The sequence below is a fragment of the Polypterus senegalus genome, chromosome 14, assembly GCF_016835505.1.
Source record: "Polypterus senegalus isolate Bchr_013 chromosome 14, ASM1683550v1, whole genome shotgun sequence".
Taxonomy (NCBI): Eukaryota; Metazoa; Chordata; class Cladistia; order Polypteriformes; family Polypteridae; genus Polypterus; species Polypterus senegalus.
The window spans coordinates 54,210,465-54,231,603 of NC_053167.1; the positions used below are offsets into that span (position 1 = coordinate 54,210,465).

Genomic DNA, 21,139 nt, shown 5'->3' on the forward strand with positions numbered 1-21,139 from the left:
AACGACTTGGGATTCTCCCGGAAGAGCTGGAAGAAGTGGCCGGGGAGAGGGAAGTCTGGGCTTCTCTGCTTAAGCTGCTACCCCCGCTACCCGACCTCGGATAAGCGGAAGGGGATGGATGGATGGATAGATTATTATAATAATAATAATATTAATTATTAATATAATAATTATTATAATGATACTTATTAATTTAGCAAGGTTTTAAATCAAACTGAGTTATTTAACCAAACTTTACACAATTGCAGAAGTCCAAGTCAGCCACCAGCTAAAATAACACCCAGAAAATATATTGGCATTTATATATACAGTATATACCATTTCCTACCTGTCTGTGGGGATTCCACCAATTCTGGCATTTTGGTAAACTGCTATTCCATCCCAGCTAGTCCACCTTCCCACCTTTTCAATTGTCCTAACAAGGCCTTGCAGTAGCAAAGCACAATATCGAGCGCACAGGACAGATGTACAGTGCAGTAAAGAAGGAATGGTGTGCAAGCGTATGCAGCCATTCAGACACAAGCCCATCTACAGCACATCCAGTGCACAATGAAAACACGTCCATGCACAAACACTAGCAACTTTAGTCAATTCATAAATACCTGAAAGTAAACCAAGTTGACTTTCACCTGGAGTTAGCTATTCATTTAAAAAGTATCAAATAATAAATCAATCCTCAAATGCACATCTCCAAGAAATACGTGGCCACCCTGTGCCAAGTCGTCTTTGGCTTAAGCAATCAATGATTACTGCCTAGAAATGTCAAACTCCTTTAAAGAGCATAAAGAGCAGAACCAGACACGAGTTTCTTACACCAGAGGCAAGAGGACATTCATCACTCACAGGAAAACACAAAGTCTAACACCTAACTTTTTTAGTGCTTGAGGCTTCACTGCAATGTGGCAAACGTGTGAATTTTATTTTTTTGGACAAGAGCTGCTACAGCTCAGCCACTGTCCAAAACCTTTGAAGAGATATACAGTAAATTATCAGAAGAACTAATGTCATCCACGGCTTCTTCCACTCTGAAACACTAGCAGGTTTATCAGTGGGTCCAGTTGGAGGGTTAATAAAACATGCACACTGCTAGATAATGGTTTCTCCTTCTATCTCCACGCTACAGAAGTCAAACCCTTAATTAGTAACATCCGCACCCAGGCCGCAGAGTTCCCTTTTCCTTTTCAAATAGACGTGATGTACAATGAAGAAAGGGGTAATGAAAGGCGGAAGAGAACATACAGCACTTACGAGAAAACACTACTTCTACTGCTTAATGAAAAGTGGCCTGGGATTTTTTTGGTTCGCTTTACATAAAGTTTATCTTTTAATTAAGACCACATTAACTAACCACCGCCTCCAAAATGTCTCCTACACATGCAAGTTCAGAACCTTTGAAAGGACACAGCTGCTCACCGGAGAGCAATGGAAACTGTCAGCCAGCATTGCTATGTCCGATTCATCCTCGCCGACCCCAGTAAGGAGATTAACATGTAAATTTTTATTTCTGTGCTGAAATAGCAATCCAGCCGGAGATTAATGCATGTATAATTGAGTGTTTAACCGATGAATGGGCTTTCACACTGAATGCATCTGTGGATCTATACTGAAGAATGTTGATTTAATGAACCTTTGGTAGTCCAATAGATTTCTTCCAAGCAGAAAGGCCATTTGTTTGATTGATAAAGTGGCCCTTTGGAATGATCTTTCCTTGGCAGCCATAGGGTTTTCTTTTTATTTATTCCTTTAGATGAACACCTAGGCCTAAGACTCATGTGCTGGTTTAGCAAGTCTCAACTTCGGACACTGTTTATTTCAGACTATGCATCCATGGGAAAAATAGTGAATGATTCTATATTAATTATCTCCAATATTACAGATGCCATTTGGTTTTGTTTTTCATTTATTGTTTAACTATTTCAAGCAAGGGTTCAACATATTTATAACGATTCAGTTAGTTGTTTAATAGTTTTGGTGCTGATAAATACATTGGGTCTCTGATAGCATGGCGTTTCTGTTTCTCAGAGATCAGAAAAATAGTCCAAGTTAGGGTGGTCACAACAAAAAGGGCGTAATTTTTATTCCCCACTTCTTTTTCAGTATAAGGAGTCCTTCATTAACGTTCTGTATATGTTAGTCTTCACACTTTGTAAAAGGGACAATGTTAGGGGCAAAATTACACCGTATATGCACGTGCTGTTATAATATAATTGGAAACAAATTCAAATAAATAATTTCTGTTAGTGTTATATGTAGGCTTTTTCAAACATTCGCACTAGAGGATCGTCTTCCAGGTTCATCTGAGGGGTGCAATACCACTCCAGAATGAGAGGGGGCGCTGTCTCTAATGGTCTTGTGTCCTTTTCCCCGCTCACAGCATTATGAAGGTGCCCACCGCGAGCAACAGCACCTGAGAAGTCCCGCCCCTTCTGTTCCAGATGGTATAAAGGCAGACGTTTGTGGAAGGTGGCAGGAGTGCTTTAGAGCTGGAGCGCCACCAAAGCCCGATGAGTTCATTGTGATGCCACTAGAGGTAATTATTTACAGTATATTCTTTATGTTTGAGCGCCACCTGACCGCCATGTTTGAATCAAGCAACAGGACAGAAAAGTGGTTTTACTTGGTTAAAATATGTTTAAAATAGTGTCTCCCAACAGCCACCACTGATAGATAATGGTCTTCTGCAACTCCAGGGGGCTTATCAATTCCCCCTGTATGCGACGTACCACTAAATGCTAGCTATAGCCACTGTCTCCCATGATTAGGTGTAGTGGGTCAAATGAAAGGCGTCACATGGACAAAGACTGCTCTTGGGAGTTCCTTCATCTTTTGTACCCCATGTCAGATTGTCAAACAGGAAAATATCCCATGGGACGTTGTGCACTCAAGACTAGAATGACAGAAGCAATGTTAAGCACACAAATGTTTAACTTTAAAGTTTTTCAAACCAAGAACGCAATACGTGGATATTAGATGAGGCTACCTGATTCGTCACAATACAGAAAAGTGTAACCCACTGCACCACCGCACATATAAGAGGCTTGAAGATTAAAGGTATCTGTAAATTCCAGCAGTTCAAATCAGATATCAGGAAGGTGGGCTTTGGTTTTCTCCTATGGAATTGATGTTCTCATTGGACTTCTGTAGCAGTTCCTATTTAATGAAATGCACTTTATATACTATACGTGGAGATTTTGCATAGTTGGGCTTACATGAATATCCTTTTTGAAATAAGGTGTTCACCTGAACAATGTCGTAACCAAGATACTATCTCAGTATTCGGCATAAAATATAATTTTTAGGTGCATGCAGTATAAAAGGTATCCTAGAACCTTGATATTCTCTGAAGGCTTTGTCTTTAAATTATCTAACTGAGATTTTAGTCAAGTGTGTAACCATCTCCGAAATATATGTATATCAAAGGCTTTTAGGGTGTCATGATCGTCAGTTGGTTTCATTATTTTTGGAGTGTTTGGGGCAGTGGTCTGTTTTGTAATTTTTTTTATTGACATTATGATTTAACAATGTTTTTATTGCATCTTTGATGATGTAATGTAAAATTTGCATTACTCTGGTCACTATGGATGCCTCCTCAGAATATAGCTGTGTGAGCACATGCATCAGTTTAGTGACATACTGTACTAGGCAAGATACTTACAAGCAGACCAGGGAAAGTTGGCAGACTGCACACCAACACGCGCTGGGATGAAATGTAAATGTAGTCTTTTGGAGCTGTGAGGCATAAACACGAGCCACCACAAAAAAAGAACTGAATGACTCGACAGCTATGACAGATAGCAAGGCTCAAATTCTCTTTGTAGTGATAATGTAGCATCACTTTCTTATATACTGTGTATGAGCATGAGATGGAACCATTCAGTCCATCATACTTATTTTGTTATCTTGGAACCAGGTTTTGTGATTATTTCAGCAGATACAGAGCTTTTTAAACATTGTCAAGGATTCTGCTTCAGCCAGGTACATTGGTAGTCTGTGCCAGGCTGTCATGACAGTGTATGTGAACAAACACTATGGAGATTCCATTTTGAATGCAGTTACCCTTTATTTGCATTTTTGAATGATGAGGTACTATTTAACTGAACAATAATTCTACTGGACCCATTTGTTGATGTCTTTTTTTTTAACATTAGAATTACCAGAGCCTATGAAAAAACTCGTAGATCCGTCCCACCTTAAAACGCTTCACACCTCTCCGTCAGCGTCTTTTGTCCTTTAAATGTGTTGATAAGCAACAAACAGCACGCAGCCTGCTATCACATCCCCCCACCCCACATAGTTTTCTCAGCTCAAGTCTGTTTACCTGCGTGTCAGTTGCTTAGAGTTATATAGAGTGAGAAGTCAAGCAAAACGACACCTTTTATTAATACTATATCGTTTTTTTGAACACTTGTATTTAATGAGTGTTCCATGTCTACAATGATCTATGTAAACACATCGTTAAAAAAGAAACTTGTTTTAGTAATAATTGACAAAATGTAGACATGAAGTGTACCATGTGTAAAGCCTGAATTCCAAATATCAAAGAAACACTTTTACAAAAGGTACAAATATAACAGAAAAAATACGCTTCCATTCAAAAATATAACTGCAGAAAAACAACCCTCATTAGGGTGTGACATTGACACGCAGTTGCTATGACAGCTTCGGTGGCGCAACGGAATCAACTGTTGATAAGGGTTTGATCCCGGACGAGTACGTTTTGAGAAGTGAGCTGCTCATATTCTTACTATTTTAGAATAAAAACATACATTTGATTCCAGTCTGTAACAGCGGGTGTAATTTATAATACTTGTAAAGGTTAGCTTTGTTTTTTTTTTTTTATTCACTTTTATTCTCTTAGCCGCGTTCATGATCCTAACTCCCCATCCCCCCATTTGACACTGCTGTTTTCACATAGACGCACTATAACAGAGGTAAACTCAAATCATGACGACGGTTCTACATCGGATCAGCACTTTTGCCATCGCTTTACTTTGGATATGTACATGGGAAGCTCTGCACTCTACTTGTGACTGTAGGAAGTAAGTAAATAAATAAAGGTAAATGGGTAAATAACATTTGATCTGGCTTTGATGTAAGTAACATATAAATGTTAATGTTTTGGGCACATGCACCGTCCTTTGTATGTAAGAGCCAGATCGAACTGGACATTCTCTGATCTGGAGAGATAAAAGCTGACACACAAGCGCTGGTGAATCTGCCTTCTTCATATCTCACCGTTAGTTTATTTTTTTTATTCAGTTTTATTGAGTGTTCCTGCTACACTGAATAAGCTCACACCTTCTGGTGCACGATGTCGAAGCAGCACGGAGAAAAAAAGAAAGAGACAAATATATGGGACATTGGGTATAAAATTAATCAGAAAACACCATCGTACTAATGCAATATTATTTGAAAACGAACAGCGTCAGATCGGGTGTGAATTTACGCTGGTGCTGTTACTTAGAGTTAAATCAGGATGGGGGTGTTAGAGCATGATCGTCATTGAGAGAATAAAACTGGAGCTTATTCAGTACAGCCCCCCAGTTTTATTGTCTGATTCACGTTCAAGCTTCCAGACACTCACACCTCCCCCCTTCCGATCTGATGCCATTTTCAAATAAAGACGTGGTACAAACTTCTCTTCTCTCCTTCTACTCCCCCTTATCAAGCCTTGTCCACCTCCTCCCAACTCCAACTCTCCAAGTGAGGCACGCCAGCTTTGCACCCCAAATGCACATCTGAATTATGCAGAGCAGCCATAAAGCAGCAGGAACCTCATCCAGCAGTGCCCTTTGGCAGCCCCTGGGTCACCCAACAGGGCTGTCCTTCTGGTCTACAGCTCCCATGAACCACTGTGGGCATGCCAGTGGAGCAGCACCCACTAGTCAATTGGAGGACTCTTTGCCCCCACAGAACAGCCTCCCATTTTTCTTCCATTGCAGAGGGCATGGGGTTCAACCTGGTCGGGATGCCAGTCTACCCCTGCTGTCTCTCACAAACCACACAAAGCCCATGTTGATTGTTTTTTTTTTTGTATTAAGCAAAAATGATACATTGCAACAGCTTTTCATTAATACTTCAGACAAAAATATGACAGAGAAACTGCAATAACTATTTCCTGATTTCACAAGTTACTGGAAAATAAATGTCAACAAGGAGGTCATGTCAACCTTCAGTCATCAACAGACACAATGTTGACACAGCACACCATACCACTCCAGCCAAAGACACGCAGGTTAGGTGCATTGGCGATCCTAAATTGTCCCTAGTGTGTGCTTGGTGTGTGGGTGTGTGTGTGCGCCCTGCCCGGGGTTTGTTTCCTGCCTTGCGCCCTGTGTTGGCTGGGATTGGCTCCAGCAGACCCCCATGACCCTGTAGTTAGGATATAGCGGGTTGGATAATGGATGGCTGGATGGATGAATGTTCATTCTTCATGTCGCTCATTCCTCACTTCGCTCATTCCTCACAGGCAGATGGACTCTTCCAGGTCAAGAGCATGGATAAGGGTCTTTCACTATTTTCTATCCAGTGTAAAGTTAGCACTCTAAGGGTAGACTAAGAAAAAGCAATAACACAATTTGTGGATGCTGTGGCTCCTGAATGATAAAAAATAAATATTGTTTTAGCTCTGCAAATAAAGACTTTATCTGCCACACATTCTAAAATATTCACAGCTCTAGAAAATCATGCTCCCATTACCTTAATATTGATTAAACATAAAATACGTACCAGAAAGTGGAAAGGGGCTGTTAGAAACAAAAAAAAAAAAGCACAACCTCTTCTGAGAGAAATAAAACAGCCATACATCTAAATAACTCCTGTTGCTTCAGGGTTCTTTAAAGCTATAACTTCCTCATTTCTTATTTAAAACCTTATCCATTTGCAAGTTTTATTTTTTTTTCTAATCAATCTGTATGAAAATAGTTTTTTCTTGAAAACATTACTTTATGTGGCTTAGAATCGTATTTATGCTTGCCTTTCTTAGCAAAAATACAGGATACAGGGTTCAAATCCCTTACTGGGTATTGCCTATAAAAGTTCTGTCCATTTCTCTCTGGGCTTTCAGGTTTGATTGAGTGGCATCAATGTGGGTATGAGTGTGGGTATACGCGTGTTTGTGTCCTGCGCTGGTCTGGTATCCTGCCTCGTGTCAGATTCTCCATTACAGGCCCCACTTTGATAAACGTATGGATGAATGACGGAGTGGCACGATGGCGGTTACTCCCTCTCATGTTTTTTTACACTGAATGGACTTTACATTTCTGTATCAGTGGGTTGGTTTTCTGAGATTCTGGTTGAATAGGTTCTTCTGGCCCAAACTAGCCTGAAATTGTCCAGAAACTACAAAAAGACTGGTGGTCACAGAAGAAGTGGAAGGAAAGAAAGGCATAGCTGGACAGTACACCAGACTAGCATTCACAAGAGGATATTCTAGAATATTCTGCAAGGGGTGAAATGTCACCTTTAGAGTAATTTTTGCGTAAACGTTGCTGTAGATATCTTAGTCAGAGGTAATGATCGGGGAAAATTCATGACTTCTAAAAATTTCCTTCACAAAAATCTTAATTAATTCTCCTGCTGATAGTAGTTTCTTAAGAGGAGTTGCATGGGCAGCTTTGAATGTGAGAAAATTAGAAGAATCTAGATGAAAACATGCCATTCCTGTCTCTGAAGTCCTAGTGCCTACCAGATCTCTTGGGTCACTTATTCCTTGTGTCTGTGGCTGTGTGTGTGAAGAGAAACATCCTAATGTTTGTGTGAAATTCACCCATAGCAGGTCTCCAACTGCGTCCCTGTGTTCTTAGTGAATTTTAAAATAACAGACTTGATCCACTGCACTAATTCCCTTCATAATTTTAATTACTTCAATCATGTTTACTCTTAACTCTTTGAGGGCTGAATATTTTTTCCAAAAAACATAGTTTTCTGAAAAGCAATGGTTTCACACAGAAATCAACATCAAACATCTGTTGCTGCATGCTGTGGCTGCTAGTTTGCCAAGAATATGTGGCAGGCTTGCTGCCAGGCTGTCTTTGCAGTGATTTCTACCTCTTATCATTGTCAAGTGGCAGTCCTCCCTGGCGAACATTGTTAGTATAACGATGAGCTTGGGACCAATTAGCTGAAGCTGGAACCTCACATTCATTTTCAATCACTTGTATCAAAATCTGAGTCCGACAAGTCATAGTCCAGTTCAGAAATAATAGGCAAAATGTTGTCCATGGAGTATTTTGCTTTACGCATCCGCTTTGATCTCTCGCCAGATGTCAGTGCCATTTTTGTTGTTGCTGGCACCTTGCTATTCATGGAAGTGCAGGAAATCTCGGTCAACACTTTCCTTCTAGCAACGAGAGTCCAACTAAAACATAACAGTTGGTTTTGTCACAGTTTACAGTCAATTACCATCGTCAACTCCTCCTTTTGACAAAAGTCGACATCAGCCCCGAACAAGTTAATCTTCTTTTGCATAAACTTGGCTCTTTCATAATATCTCCCATATAGCTCTGGAATCAGCCTAGTTGCTCTTCTCTGGACCTTCTCCAGTGCTGCTATGTCCTTTTGTAGTCTGGAGACCAACATTGCACACAGTACTCCAGATGAGGCCTCACCAGTGCATTATAAAGATTAAGCGGAACCTCCTTGGCCTTGTACTCCACACATTAGGGTGCTTTATAACATAACATTCTATTAGCCTTTTTAATGGACACTGTCAGGAAGTTGATCGTGTTGAGCCCAATACGACTCCTTATTGAGATACAGTATGTCTATCCACTATTTAAAAAATGGTCGTATTCCTTCAAGAAGGTGGCAAGTCCATACTTAATTCCACAGAGATGCTCTCCCATAGACATTTTGGAGGGAGTACTGACTGTAGTAATCCTGTAGTGTGACAAGCCATCACAAGCAGTTATGTAAACATTAATATCAGTTCTGATACTAGGTCACCAGGAATATGCCACAATTAATTCTTTAATTCTAGAAAATCCCTGCTTTTTTCTGGACAGATTAAGGCATAAGATGTAGCCTATGTGATGGAGTTTCATTTTCTCTTACGCCCTCTTCATCAGCCTAATGATATCTACTGGTTCCAAAGTTCATATAGAGGAGCTACGACAAACTTTTCAAAGTGCCCGATATTTTATAACTCAGTATCAGTGATGTTAAACTGATGAGAGTGGATCAGTATTTTTGTTCTTATCTTTTTGTCTGTACAAGATCGCCAAGTTGAAGTGCCTGAAAAAAACAACCATCTTGCTTGGTATGAATTCAGTCACTTGGCAGTTACGCTCTGATTCTTGCATTACATACAGATGATGAATGGCAGCTCCACACCCTCAAGGCAATCCCTAAAGAGATAGTTTCAACAGTGGAGTGTTTCTTAGACAAGGAGGGAAATCGATGTAACATCTTCTTGCATGGAAAATTCTGTGACAACACCCGGTAACCCTCACACATGAACCATATACTTCGAAGGACAGAGAGCTATCCAGGTAGCAAAGGTGTGGCTGTGAAGAAGCTTTCTGGTTTCACAAAGGCATTCTGTGCTTCTGAAGTCCAAACCAATGTTATGCTTGTGGTTTTCCTTGCAAGGTTCAGTAGCAGGAATGAAGTGATTTATTAAGTGGAAGTGGAGACAGTGATGTGCCAAACCTTACATAAGCTGTAACTGTTTACCTGAACTTGGCGTCGGTCAGTGCTTTATAACTTTTACATTAGCTGTGTCCATGCTAAGACCAAAACAGGAAATTTGGACCCTAAGAACAAAACATATATGTGATGAAATTGGTATTTCTTCAACATAGCAAACTGTTTGTGTCTGGTTAGGTGAGACTGAACCTTCCTTATATACTCATATGTGCTTTTATGTGTGAGAAAACAAGGATGTCATGTATGTGGACTGCTGTTTATACTGTATACTCCCAATATGTCATGAAAAATGCTGTTTCAGAACAACTGGAAGAAAACGAGAGTAAAGACCATGCCACAGGGCTTGACCAGGTACCTGTAGTACCCTCACGCAATGCTCTTTTCTATTATGATGAAATGGCTTGAAAATTCATTAGACAGCATATCTATCTAATGTAACAGGGACATCTTCAGTGGAGTGGGCAGTTGTTGTTGATTGTGATTTTATTTAGTTCCTGATGGTCTACTCAAGAGTGCTGTCCCTAAATAAGTATTGACAGGTCTTATAAACCACTTTGTGAAATTTCTTTTATGTATTTGTCCACATCTTTTGTTTCTGGTCCTGTCAGTGCAATCAAAATGCCTGTGTGGTGTTCACTCCACTGACTATTATTTGTTACATGCGACAGGTCAGTATACTCCCCACGAAGAGCAGCAAGAGAAACGTAAGGCATAGCAAATGGTAGTGATTCCTTCCTTTATTTGTACCTTACTAATACAGAGTTTATGACCGGTCCCCCGCCCTCTCACTAACCAGTTAATGACGGGATTTTGTTTTTTTGCAGAAATAGCGTCAAATAATTTTGATATCTGCAGAATCAATGACCCGGAAAGAAATCCTCTCATTATGTCCAGCAACTAAATCAAATTTGGAGGGTTATCAGTAAATCCTTTTAGCTTGTGGTATGCTTTTATATTTAGGCAGGTGGAATTGTCTGAGACTCTCTGCTGGCCCTGAGATTTCAATTAACAAAAACTGGTAATAAAAGGCTAGTTGAGGTCTGGGGCTGCTCACTCTAAGCACCCCAGCATAGGGTGGGCCTGCTAGTCTCCCTGCAGCCTAGGGCACTGATTTAATAAGCCTCCACAATAAAGGCACAGGCCTTCCTTGGTGCTCCTAGTTTGCTGCTTTAAAAATGCTTGCAGACTTCAATCAATTCATTAAGTGTTTCAGGTTAGTTGGGTTCTGATGGGGGTCTTATATGTACAGGGTGAACTGTTTTCTTTCCTTTTTGCATTCTACTGTGTGAGTACCTAATGTATTAGACTGGTGACTTTTTTCCAAGTGTCAGCAATGTTTGAGATTACCATGCCTTCCCTCAGTTCCTTCAGATAGGCCTATACCTAAAGGCAGAGGTTAGGACAGTGTCATCCCAGTTAGAATCTGCAGCCAGGATTCTACAGATTACAGTGCATCCCTCATTAATCTATAGCTCACAATAGAATGTCTCTCGAAGGCATCAAACACTGCTCTAAACGCTTGGATAAAACTGTCTAAATTATTGTCGAGATGGCTCACATCACCAGCAGCAGTTGCCCACTTGAGAGCTTTTATTAACTAACAGTGAGATGATAAAAGCAGTTTTGCCAATGCTGAAGTGAAACTCTAGGTTTCCCAAGTGCTGCTCTGGGTTGGGAAATGTGGGCTTCTCCAAGTGCAGTGAATGGAACAGCAGCAGCTCTAGTCCCTCGAGACTCCAAACCATACCACTAACCGCCACGTGTAGCAGAGAAACCTGTGACAGAAGGCACAATGCATTGCTCATATTTTGTGCTTTTTTTAAACAAAGTAAAAGGAACACATGCATGGCTTCTTTAGTGGATTTTTCAAATTTAGCACTTTAGTCAGAAATGGCAGACATCCTCTTATTTTTTAGGGAGGGTGTAGGGCAAAAGGGTACTCTGTAGGCACATTCTGCCCAGCATGATGTCTTCTTCAAGGAGCAGTCCTGGTTCAAGATCTTTCATTTTTTTCCAAATTAATATGGAAACCTTTAACAGTGCAAACAGTCCTGGAGCTTTTGTACCTCACTATGGCTGTACCCTGTACTTACTTATGACCAGGAAAGGCTGAAACCAGAAGCTTGTAACCATACAACAAAGACAGCATATTTTACTATCCAGAATATGGCGAGTTTCCATGTTTAGGTTAATCAATCAATCAATCAATCAATCAATCAACATTTATTTATATAGCACATATTCATACAAAAAATGTAGCTCAAAGTGCTTTACAAAATGAATAGAAAAATAGAAGACACAATAAAAAATAAACATAAGTCAACATTAATTACCATAGAATAAGTAAGGTCCGATGGCCAGGGTGGACAGAAAAACAAAAAAAAAACTCCAAAAGCTGGAGAAAAAATAAAATCTGTAGGGGTTCCAGATCACGAGACCGCCCAGTCCCCTCTGGGCAATCTACCTAACATAAGTCATTTAATCAATAAATAGATGAGGCCTTATTTAGTCCAGATCCCTCAGAGATATAGAAACCGGCCTTTGGCACAGCTCTATGTGTGGCACTACCTTTAGCACAGCTGTTTGTGTGGCACTGCCTTTGGCACAGCACTTTAAGTGGCACTGTGGTGTCCTAATTCTCCAGCTCATCCGGTTACATTACCGGCGGTGTCGGGTTCAAGAGGCTCCCAAAAAGGAAGCAGGATCATGGAGTAGAAGACGTATCGTCACAAATGGTGGTAGCGGTGGGATCAGCTGTCAGTGGGGAATGAAGAGCAGGAGACGGAACAGCAAGCGGGATAGGTGCCATACGTTTGAAAAGAACCCATGGACCCAAACCATAGGAGGACATTTTAAAGGACTGAGCTTTTTAATGGACATGTATTTATTGTAATTTTAAATGTTTTTATTCCTTTAATTCCTGTTTTAAAAACGGGGGCTTGGGTTGGTTTTAGAGTGGGATTTTGTTTGGATTTGTTTTGTGCTTGTAATAAAAGCACTTTTGCACCTTTCCCCTTGCTTTGTTAGGGTGTCCTCATTGTCCAGTTCATCCGGTTACATTACCGACAGTGTCAGGTTCAAGAGGCTCCCAAAAAGGAAGTGTGAGCATGGAGTAGAACTCGCATCGTCACAGGCACTAACTGTTTGTGTGGCACTGCCTTTGGCACAGCCCTTTGAGTGGCACTCTTTGTATGGCATTGCCTTCAGCCGCTTTTTCTCAGGATTGCTTTAAACTCTTATTTCTGTGGTGGTTTCAAATGAATGTTAAAGTGTTTGACTTGGTCTTGTTTTATGGTTTTGGTTTTTGTTGCTCCTTTGGTTTTGTGCTACAGAGTCTGCACTTTTAGAATTTTGATTTAATTGAATATTGTTATATGGAAGGCTTTCTCTGGATTTTCATCCTCATATTTGCCTTTAGGAAACACTGAATTTATGTTTCTAAGCCTCATTAATTTAGAGTTTTATTCAGTAGTCATGTTTTCCTTATTCTTTCAATTCTTTCTCCTCATTTGCTTGTTTTTTTGTTTATATTCATGTGTTTATTTATTATTCTTGTTTTTTGTTTGTTAACTATTCAAAAGTCTCTTTGTTTAATTATTTGCTCAACAAACATGAAATAGTAATATTAATTGGTCGTTTTTTTTCTCAGAAGGAGGGTTTTATTTTTGGGCTTACAATGTGCGTAAATTATAACACACTTAAAAAGGGATTCTGAATTATTTCCAGACAGCAAAGGATGCAGGAACTGAACCCAATTTCAAATAGCAAGTTGTTAAGAAGAAGTGAGATGAGCCAGGGAGCTGTTTTATTTCATTTAATGTATCTGTTTTTTTTTTCTACATCTGAATGAAAAAGCAGTTGCTGCATTATTTGTGCCATATCTGATGATAATTAAGTCTCATTACTTTCTGTAGGTATACCTTATTAATAACGAGGAAAAGTGTATATCAAATATGTCATAGTTACTACAGCAAACGACCAAACCTGATATTTCACTTTTATATTTTCCAAGGTGTAGTTGTCTTCTTCTGTCTAAAAAAACACTTTTAAGTAATGTTCATTCTATTATGATGTTTTTGTCCTATATATGTCATGATGTAAAAATTCTGGTACAGCGGAGGCAAGAAAAGGATCTGCATGCCAGGCCCAACAGGGACACGCTGTTAGGTATTTGGCACTAGGTTGCTTACTTCTTCTTTTCTGAAAACTAGTGTTATATTTACACTTGTAGGAATGAAGATTCTTATGTTTGGCTCGGGAAGATATCAGTCATTCTCAGATGGTCAGTGAAAACTGCAATGAACTCCTGAAGGTCCAGTCCTTTAAATGGCATGAATAAAGTAGCGTCCATACAAATCTCCAGCTCTCTGAGGCCCAAGGCAGCCTCAGAGCTTATATATCGCTGCTTGTCAGAGACAGGCCAGACATACTGAATCAGGTCGTATTTACACACGACTAGCATAACTTTGTTAAGTTTTTGACCCTGAAGAACAGACTATTCAGGACCGTTGTAACATGAGGGGCTGCCAAATTAAGACACCCAGGAGTTCTTTAGTAAATACATCCCATGCCTAAAAAATGAGATGTTACAGGAAACCTGAGTACACAAAGGAAACTCGCACACACACACACACAGAATTTTTTAATTGCAGTCATACAATACCCAAGTCAAGACTTAAACTCAGGCCTCCTATGTTGCAATTTTACAATCCTCATTAAAGCAAAGAAACCAACTTATATGGTCAGTCCATGAAAACAATACATTGTGTATAACTATAGAAACATTTTCTGTAAAATAACAGTAATAGCTAATCAGACTTAGATTTCTTCATCATTTTTAATATATAAAGCAATAAAATGTCTGGCATCAGTGTCAGGCATAATGTCGTCTGGTATTCACAAGTGGGCAAAAATGTCCGATAAACAAAGGCAAGAGGCCGGTGTAAGATAGTAAACCGTGAGGCGTATGTCTGTGTATCTGAACATCATGTCGCCTGGTGTCGACAACAGATATAGAGCTAGAATGTCCAATGAAGAAAGGCAACAAGAGGCACAAAGAAAGAGGGACACAAGGAATATATGGTGAACAAACGTTCATAAATGTATGGCATGATCAAAATAGACAGACTTACCATTTTATTATTAAGCCAGTTTTAATAAATGGGTATTTCACTATGCTAGTAATCTGAGATTTGTAAAGAACAGGACACAAATAAACTGTACCTTCAGTCAAAGATTCACAAGCGAGACAAAAGGTACCTGACAATATTAGTGCGGTGCTTTTCATGGTGGATTTTATTTTTTTTTTTTTTTTTTTTTTTTTTATTTATTAATTTTATTACAATCAATACATAGCAATCAAGTTTTACAAAAAAAAAGAATTATGCTAAGAACAGATCGATCCCCACCCTTGAGAGAGAGAGCAAGCCAAACGGTGTAAAATTTAATGCTTTTAAAAATACCTAAATCAATAAATTCTCTGTGCTTTATAAAATCATTTCAAAATATTACTGATTAGATCCTGCCATGTTTTGAAAAAAGTCTGCACAGATCCTCTAACTGAGTATTTGATTTTTTTAAAATTTTAAATAATATAACACATCAGTTTCCCACTGACTTAAAAGAGGAGAGTTTGGGTTCTTCCAGTTTATCAGAATAAGTCTGCGTGCCAACAGTGTAGTGAATGCAATCACAGTTTGTTTGTCCTTCTCCACTTTAAGACCCTCTGGAAGAACCCCAAACACAGCTGTTAATGGGTTAGGAGGGATTGTGAGTCCAAGACTGTCTGAGAGGTAATTAAAAATTTTTGTCCAGAATAATGTTAATTTGGAGCAGGCCCAGAACATGTGACCTAGTGAGGCTGGGGCTTGGTTGCAACGTTCGCAGGTTGGATCATGCCCTGGAAACATTTTGGAGAGTTTTAGTCGAGACAGATGTGCTCGATATAATCATGGTGGATTTTAAACCGATTTTACTATGACTTGATGCTTCAGCATAGCAGAATAAGGACACGAATAATTTAACCTGCAGCTTTTTTAATTTTTCTCATTTAGACTGAACAATTTGTAGCTCTTAAGCAAATGGATGCTGTATAACAACATATTTTTGTAAGGATCTTAAACAAAAGCTGACATGTTCAGAGTAAACTCACTTCTTAGGAGTAAAACGCAATGCAGCAATGGAATTGGTAGTTCTACTTTTGTAGATTTATATATTTATATAAAATACAAAGTTGACAGAGTGAGCGACTCAATCACTCACTTCTGAACAAGACCTCTATTTGCCATTTAGTTAAAAAGCTGAAATTTGTCAGAATGGCACATCTGGGGGGGTACCCTTAAGGTTGCTGGACATCATGGTCGGCCTGTACACTGGTACTGTGAGTGCTGTGTGGAGTGGAGGCAGAACCTTCATGTTTTTCCCGGTTCATTAGGGGTGTGTTCTTGCTCCTACTCTGTTCAATGCTTACATGGACTGGGTGTTGGGCAGGGTCATGGGGTCCAGTGGATATGGGGCATCTGTTGCTGAAGAGAGATTCACTGATCTTGACTTTGCGGATTATGCTGTGATCTTCACGGAGTCAATGGAGGCTCTCAGCGGAACTCTCAAAAGACTGAGTGATGAGTCAGAGTGTCTGGGCTTGTGAGCGTTCAGGATAAAAACCAAGATCTAGGCATTTAATGAACTCTTAGGCACAGCTATCAGCAGTGTGTCTGTCTGGAGGAGAGAGTGTCGACCTTGTCGAGAGGTTTACTTACCTGGACAGTGACATTCATGTCTCTGGTGACTCTTCCTATAAAGTCAGTAGACAGATTGGGAGAGCATGGGGGATCATCAAGTCACTGGAAAGGGTTGTAAAGAAAAGGATGAGGGTCCAAATCTTTACAGTCCTGGTGCTTCCTGTCTTGCTATATAGTTGCGAGACATGGACATTATACAGTGATCTGAGACGAAGACTGAACTCCTTTGGTACTGTGTCTATTCAGAGAATCATTGTGTGCCACTGGATTGACTTTGTGTTGAATGAGCAGTTGCTCTTGGTGTCCCGATTGCGGCACATTACCTGCATTGTGAGGGAGCATCGGCCATGTGGTGCGATTTCCCGAGGGTGATCCAGCTCTCAGGATCCTCATTGTTGAGGACCCAAGTGGATGGACCAGGCCAAGATGACGCTCACATAACACCTGGCTGTGGAAGATAGAGGGCCATTTTCTGGAAGTGGGACTGCCTTGGGGTTGCCAACTAGGATCCCGAGCTGTTTCGCTGTGTGGTGGGTGCGGCAACGCACTGTACCAGTGCGTGCTCCCCAGCTTTACTTGACCTAGTACATCTAGAAAGTAGATATGCTCCCCAGCTTTACTTGACCCAGTACATCTAGGACAGTAGATATGCTCCCTAGCTTTACTTGACCCAGTACATCTAGGACAGTAGATATGCTCCCCAGCTTTACTTGACCTAGTATATCTAGGACAGTAGATATGCTCCCCAACTTGACTTGACCTAGTACATCTAGGACAGTAGATATCCACTAAGAAAGGACATTTCGTTACATCAATACTTAGGGGTAAAACCTCCTCCGACAATAGAAAAACTACCCCAAAATCTCAAAAATGCCTTGAATAACTTTATTGAAATTTTATGATGTTATAGAAAAACGACCAGTGTGTTTTCATTTTTTCCAGTTCAGCAGTGATTGTGCTGATAAGTGGAGTGTGCAGTTCATGCAAATGACTGCTGCAAGCAAAATGACGCCACTGTACAAACTGAGGCTGTAATTGTCCAGAGAAATGGGGCTGGTGGCGAGTAAGGAAGGGAGCTGCCCTGCGCAGGAAAAAGAGGTGTGAAGTGGATGAAAAAAATTTAGCAAAACTCAAAGCCGTGATTAGCAAGTGACCTCCTTGGGTACACGCAGTACTCCCTGTTCTGTTGGCTTCTTTTTACTCCTCAGAATGTGGTATGAATTCAAATTCAAGCTGGATTTAATTGTCGAGTGCTCTTATATAAATAAAAGTCAAGAAATAGGGGTTTGTGGGGGTGTCTTGGTGATAATATGCATGCAATAGCAGCCCACTGCAAGCCCTGGGTACAACACAAGCCAGGAGTGATGGCATGCCTTGGGTAGTTTAAACACTTGCACAACTCTCTAAAGGGGTCCCCCATGGACAGAGTATACATGAGGTGGACATTGTACATAGTTCATGATATCATTTATATCACCTGTTCTCTTCTGTAATGTGCTTAAAATGTTGAGTTCATTCCATGGGACACATACAGCACATGGACAGCATGTAAACATCGATGTTGTATGCAATAAGTTAAAGGAAACCATCATTCAGTGGTTACTAATTTTAATTGAAACCTGCCAAAACTTTTTAAAGGTTGAATATTACAGATTAAAGTGTTACACTAAAATGTGGTTGAAGTTGCCATTTTTGTAGGATCTGCTACAGGGTGAAATTATATTCATACCCCCAAATTCCCATTGTTTGAATTAAAAAGAATAGTTTCCTCTAAATTTATGTTTTGCAACGAAAGCCAAATCACTAGAAGAACCAAGAATCGATCTACGGCAGGAATGTTTTACTCATGGCCATTTATTTGTAGAATGTTCAAGAATAAGGAGCTCCAGTGAACTAATAATATTAAAAACTGGTGAACAAAACAAAAAAACAACAAATATTGTATAGGGAATAGTACTCGGTTACTTACATGGTGCTTCTGGTAGATCCGGTTAACCCCCGGTCACTATCACAGAGGCCCATTGTAACACAATAATACAGGAATATCAAAAACCTACAATACTGAGAGATTTACTGCCTACTATATAGGCAGTTAGAACTGAGCACAATTACATGAACAAAAAAGCATTAATATTTATATTTCTGGAATGAAATGTGGCAGCATGAACACCTTGCATACCTGTAAGGTCTATAAGAGCCAATAAAGCAATGTTGACTGAAGAGAGAACAAGAAGAAACAAGGGAGGCAATAGTCGCACCTCCATGCTAACTTCTCCCAATTTCACATTGACTTACTGTGTCTCATGTGCTATAACTATGTAGTACTTATTGTATTCTTAAATCAGTGAGTTTATGTTTGGCTTCATGGAAATACCTTAGAAAATCCCAGTTTACAGTTTCAAACTTTCTGTTTCTCAATGATTAGATCCTTTTATTATATAAAATTTTGAAAATCCTAGTTAAATGTTCACAGCATGTACATTGTTCTTTAATGGAGAAACTATCACTGACCTTTTGGTACTTTTAATGTAACTCACCTAGTTTGACACTCTTTACATTTCATTATGCATTTGTCCATTTGTATGAGTTTGCTATTACTGTCTCAGGGTTCAAAGGAACAGCAGCACATCCCAGCAGCAGCATCAGGCAGACATAGAAATCAGCCCAGGAGACACTTACAAGTACAGTATTATACCAGTTAACCAAAATAAGCATTTTTGGTATGTTAAATGAAAAATGGCCTGCAAGGTGCTCAGTCGAGCAACAAGATTCAAAGCAAAGCAACACTCTAAGCAAGGCATCCACAAATTTCAGCAAATACACAAACTGCTCTGCCTAACCTGAAGCTGAATGTATGAAAAGCTTTGAAGCTTTATGTCCTTTCCTCGCACCTCAGTCCACTGTAAACCGCAGCAGAGTCTTCATTAAAGGCAGCTTTTCAGTCAGGAGATAATGTTGGTATCTAACCCAACTCATTGTTTCATTAATCAGACTTTGTGTTTCCCTGTGTCTGAGTTCAGAGTGAGGATTCTGAATGAGCTCCAGGTTTGGACATTGTTTTCTTTTGATTCAATACATCTCTTTAAGAATATGACTCTATTCTGGCTTTATGATATGCCTTTTAAGCTCCCTGCCAAAAACACATTTTTCAAAATGTTGTTTTCCTCATTTCTTATTAATCGAGATGGAGTCATATCATGACCACTGCAGAGGATCTGCACATTTCTGACACTTGCGTCTGGGTTATTTAAAGAATAATAGGAAATTATGAGAGAACTCTTTGGTCTAGGTACTGCTAAAATGCTTCTACTGCTCATTTACTCTTATGTGAGAAGACTTTAACAAACACTTCTTTAGGCCTTCATAACACTAAACAAAGCATCAGTAAAGAGGTTTATCCATCTTTGTAATGTGACCTACTAACAGAACGGCACTTTGGAGTGGTCTGAGGTGGCTTCACTGAGACACATTGTACAAGACCTGTGAATCCTTCATATTAACAAGAAATTTTACCTTCATGTCAAAAATTATTTATTATTATTATATTAATTATTATTATTTATTAAAATCTATTGATGTTTTAGAAGTGTTAGGAAGCCCAAAAGAGGCCTTTGTTGAAGTCTTGTTACAGAAGAGAAAACAAGGAATGGACGCATTTTTGAAGTATCTAAACTAAAGTATTACCAAAGATTAATATACCTACTAGGGGAACATAAATAATCTGCTTTACCACATTTCTTTCCTCTGTTTGTCTCTAAATTTATAGGGAGAGGAATTCCAAAATGCAGATTCGTAACAGAGTCCAGTTACAGTCGAGAGTACACGTTGTGATATATGGCCGCTCAGTCATCCCGGCCAATACCCCCAGGCCGCCAGGTGGAGCCTTACCTGCAGCATGGAGGTGCCCCAAATGCCAGCAGGGAATTATGGAAGAAAAGGAGTTTTTATCTGACTCAGAAGTGTTACCAGTCACATGGACAGAGAGAGAGAAACACTTCCGGGTCAAGGACTATATAAAGGACTGTGGGAGATCCCAGGGTTGAGCTGTCGGGAGGAAGGGTGGCAACGCGTCTGGGAAAGGAGGATTGGTTATTGATTATTTTATTGTGTATTTATTTGAGTATTGTGGAGTGGAGGGTGCTTTGTGCACTATATTGTCCAAATAAATTTAATTATTGGACTTTTACCTGGTGTCTGGCGTCTGGTCTGAGGGTTCAAGGGGATGACAGCGCCCCCTATCTGTCACAACATCTAATTAAGAGGCTAGTTATAACAATGCAGCTCAAAGTGCTTTAAAAGATGAAAGAAAAAGGATGTTAATATATAAAACAAACAAAAAAGATTTGGCAATAATATTATACCGTATGTAACAAAGTAACAGGTAACTCCAGTTAGGCTGGAGAAAAAAAACACAATCTGCAGGGGTTCCAAGGCCAAAAGACCTGCCAGCCTCCACCGAAAACCATCAGTCAGTGTGGCTGTCCATGGAGTGAGATAAGTAGTCTAGGTTTACATTTTCTACTATAAACAAAACACTTTAGATTGTGCTATTGCACAGACAAACTACAGCTCTCACACAGCACATGGAATATTAACATCTGTACTAACTTTCTACATATGCTCATAAAGCAGGCCAGGAATGCAGCAAGCATCAGGCAAAATATTCTCTTAATAACATGAGATATCTGTGATGCTGATTGCTTACCCTGCAGAACATCCTTTCTGTTATTCTCGAACACCTTTGAAATCCT

The 21,139-nt window shown here is 39.7% G+C and overlaps 1 protein-coding gene across 1 annotated transcript in view; it reads right to left on the reverse strand.

Moving 5' to 3' along the window:
* Positions 1-21,139, reverse strand: part of sulf2b (sulfatase 2b) — a 364,710-nt gene that overhangs the window by 113,336 nt on the left and 230,235 nt on the right. The window lies entirely within an intron of this gene.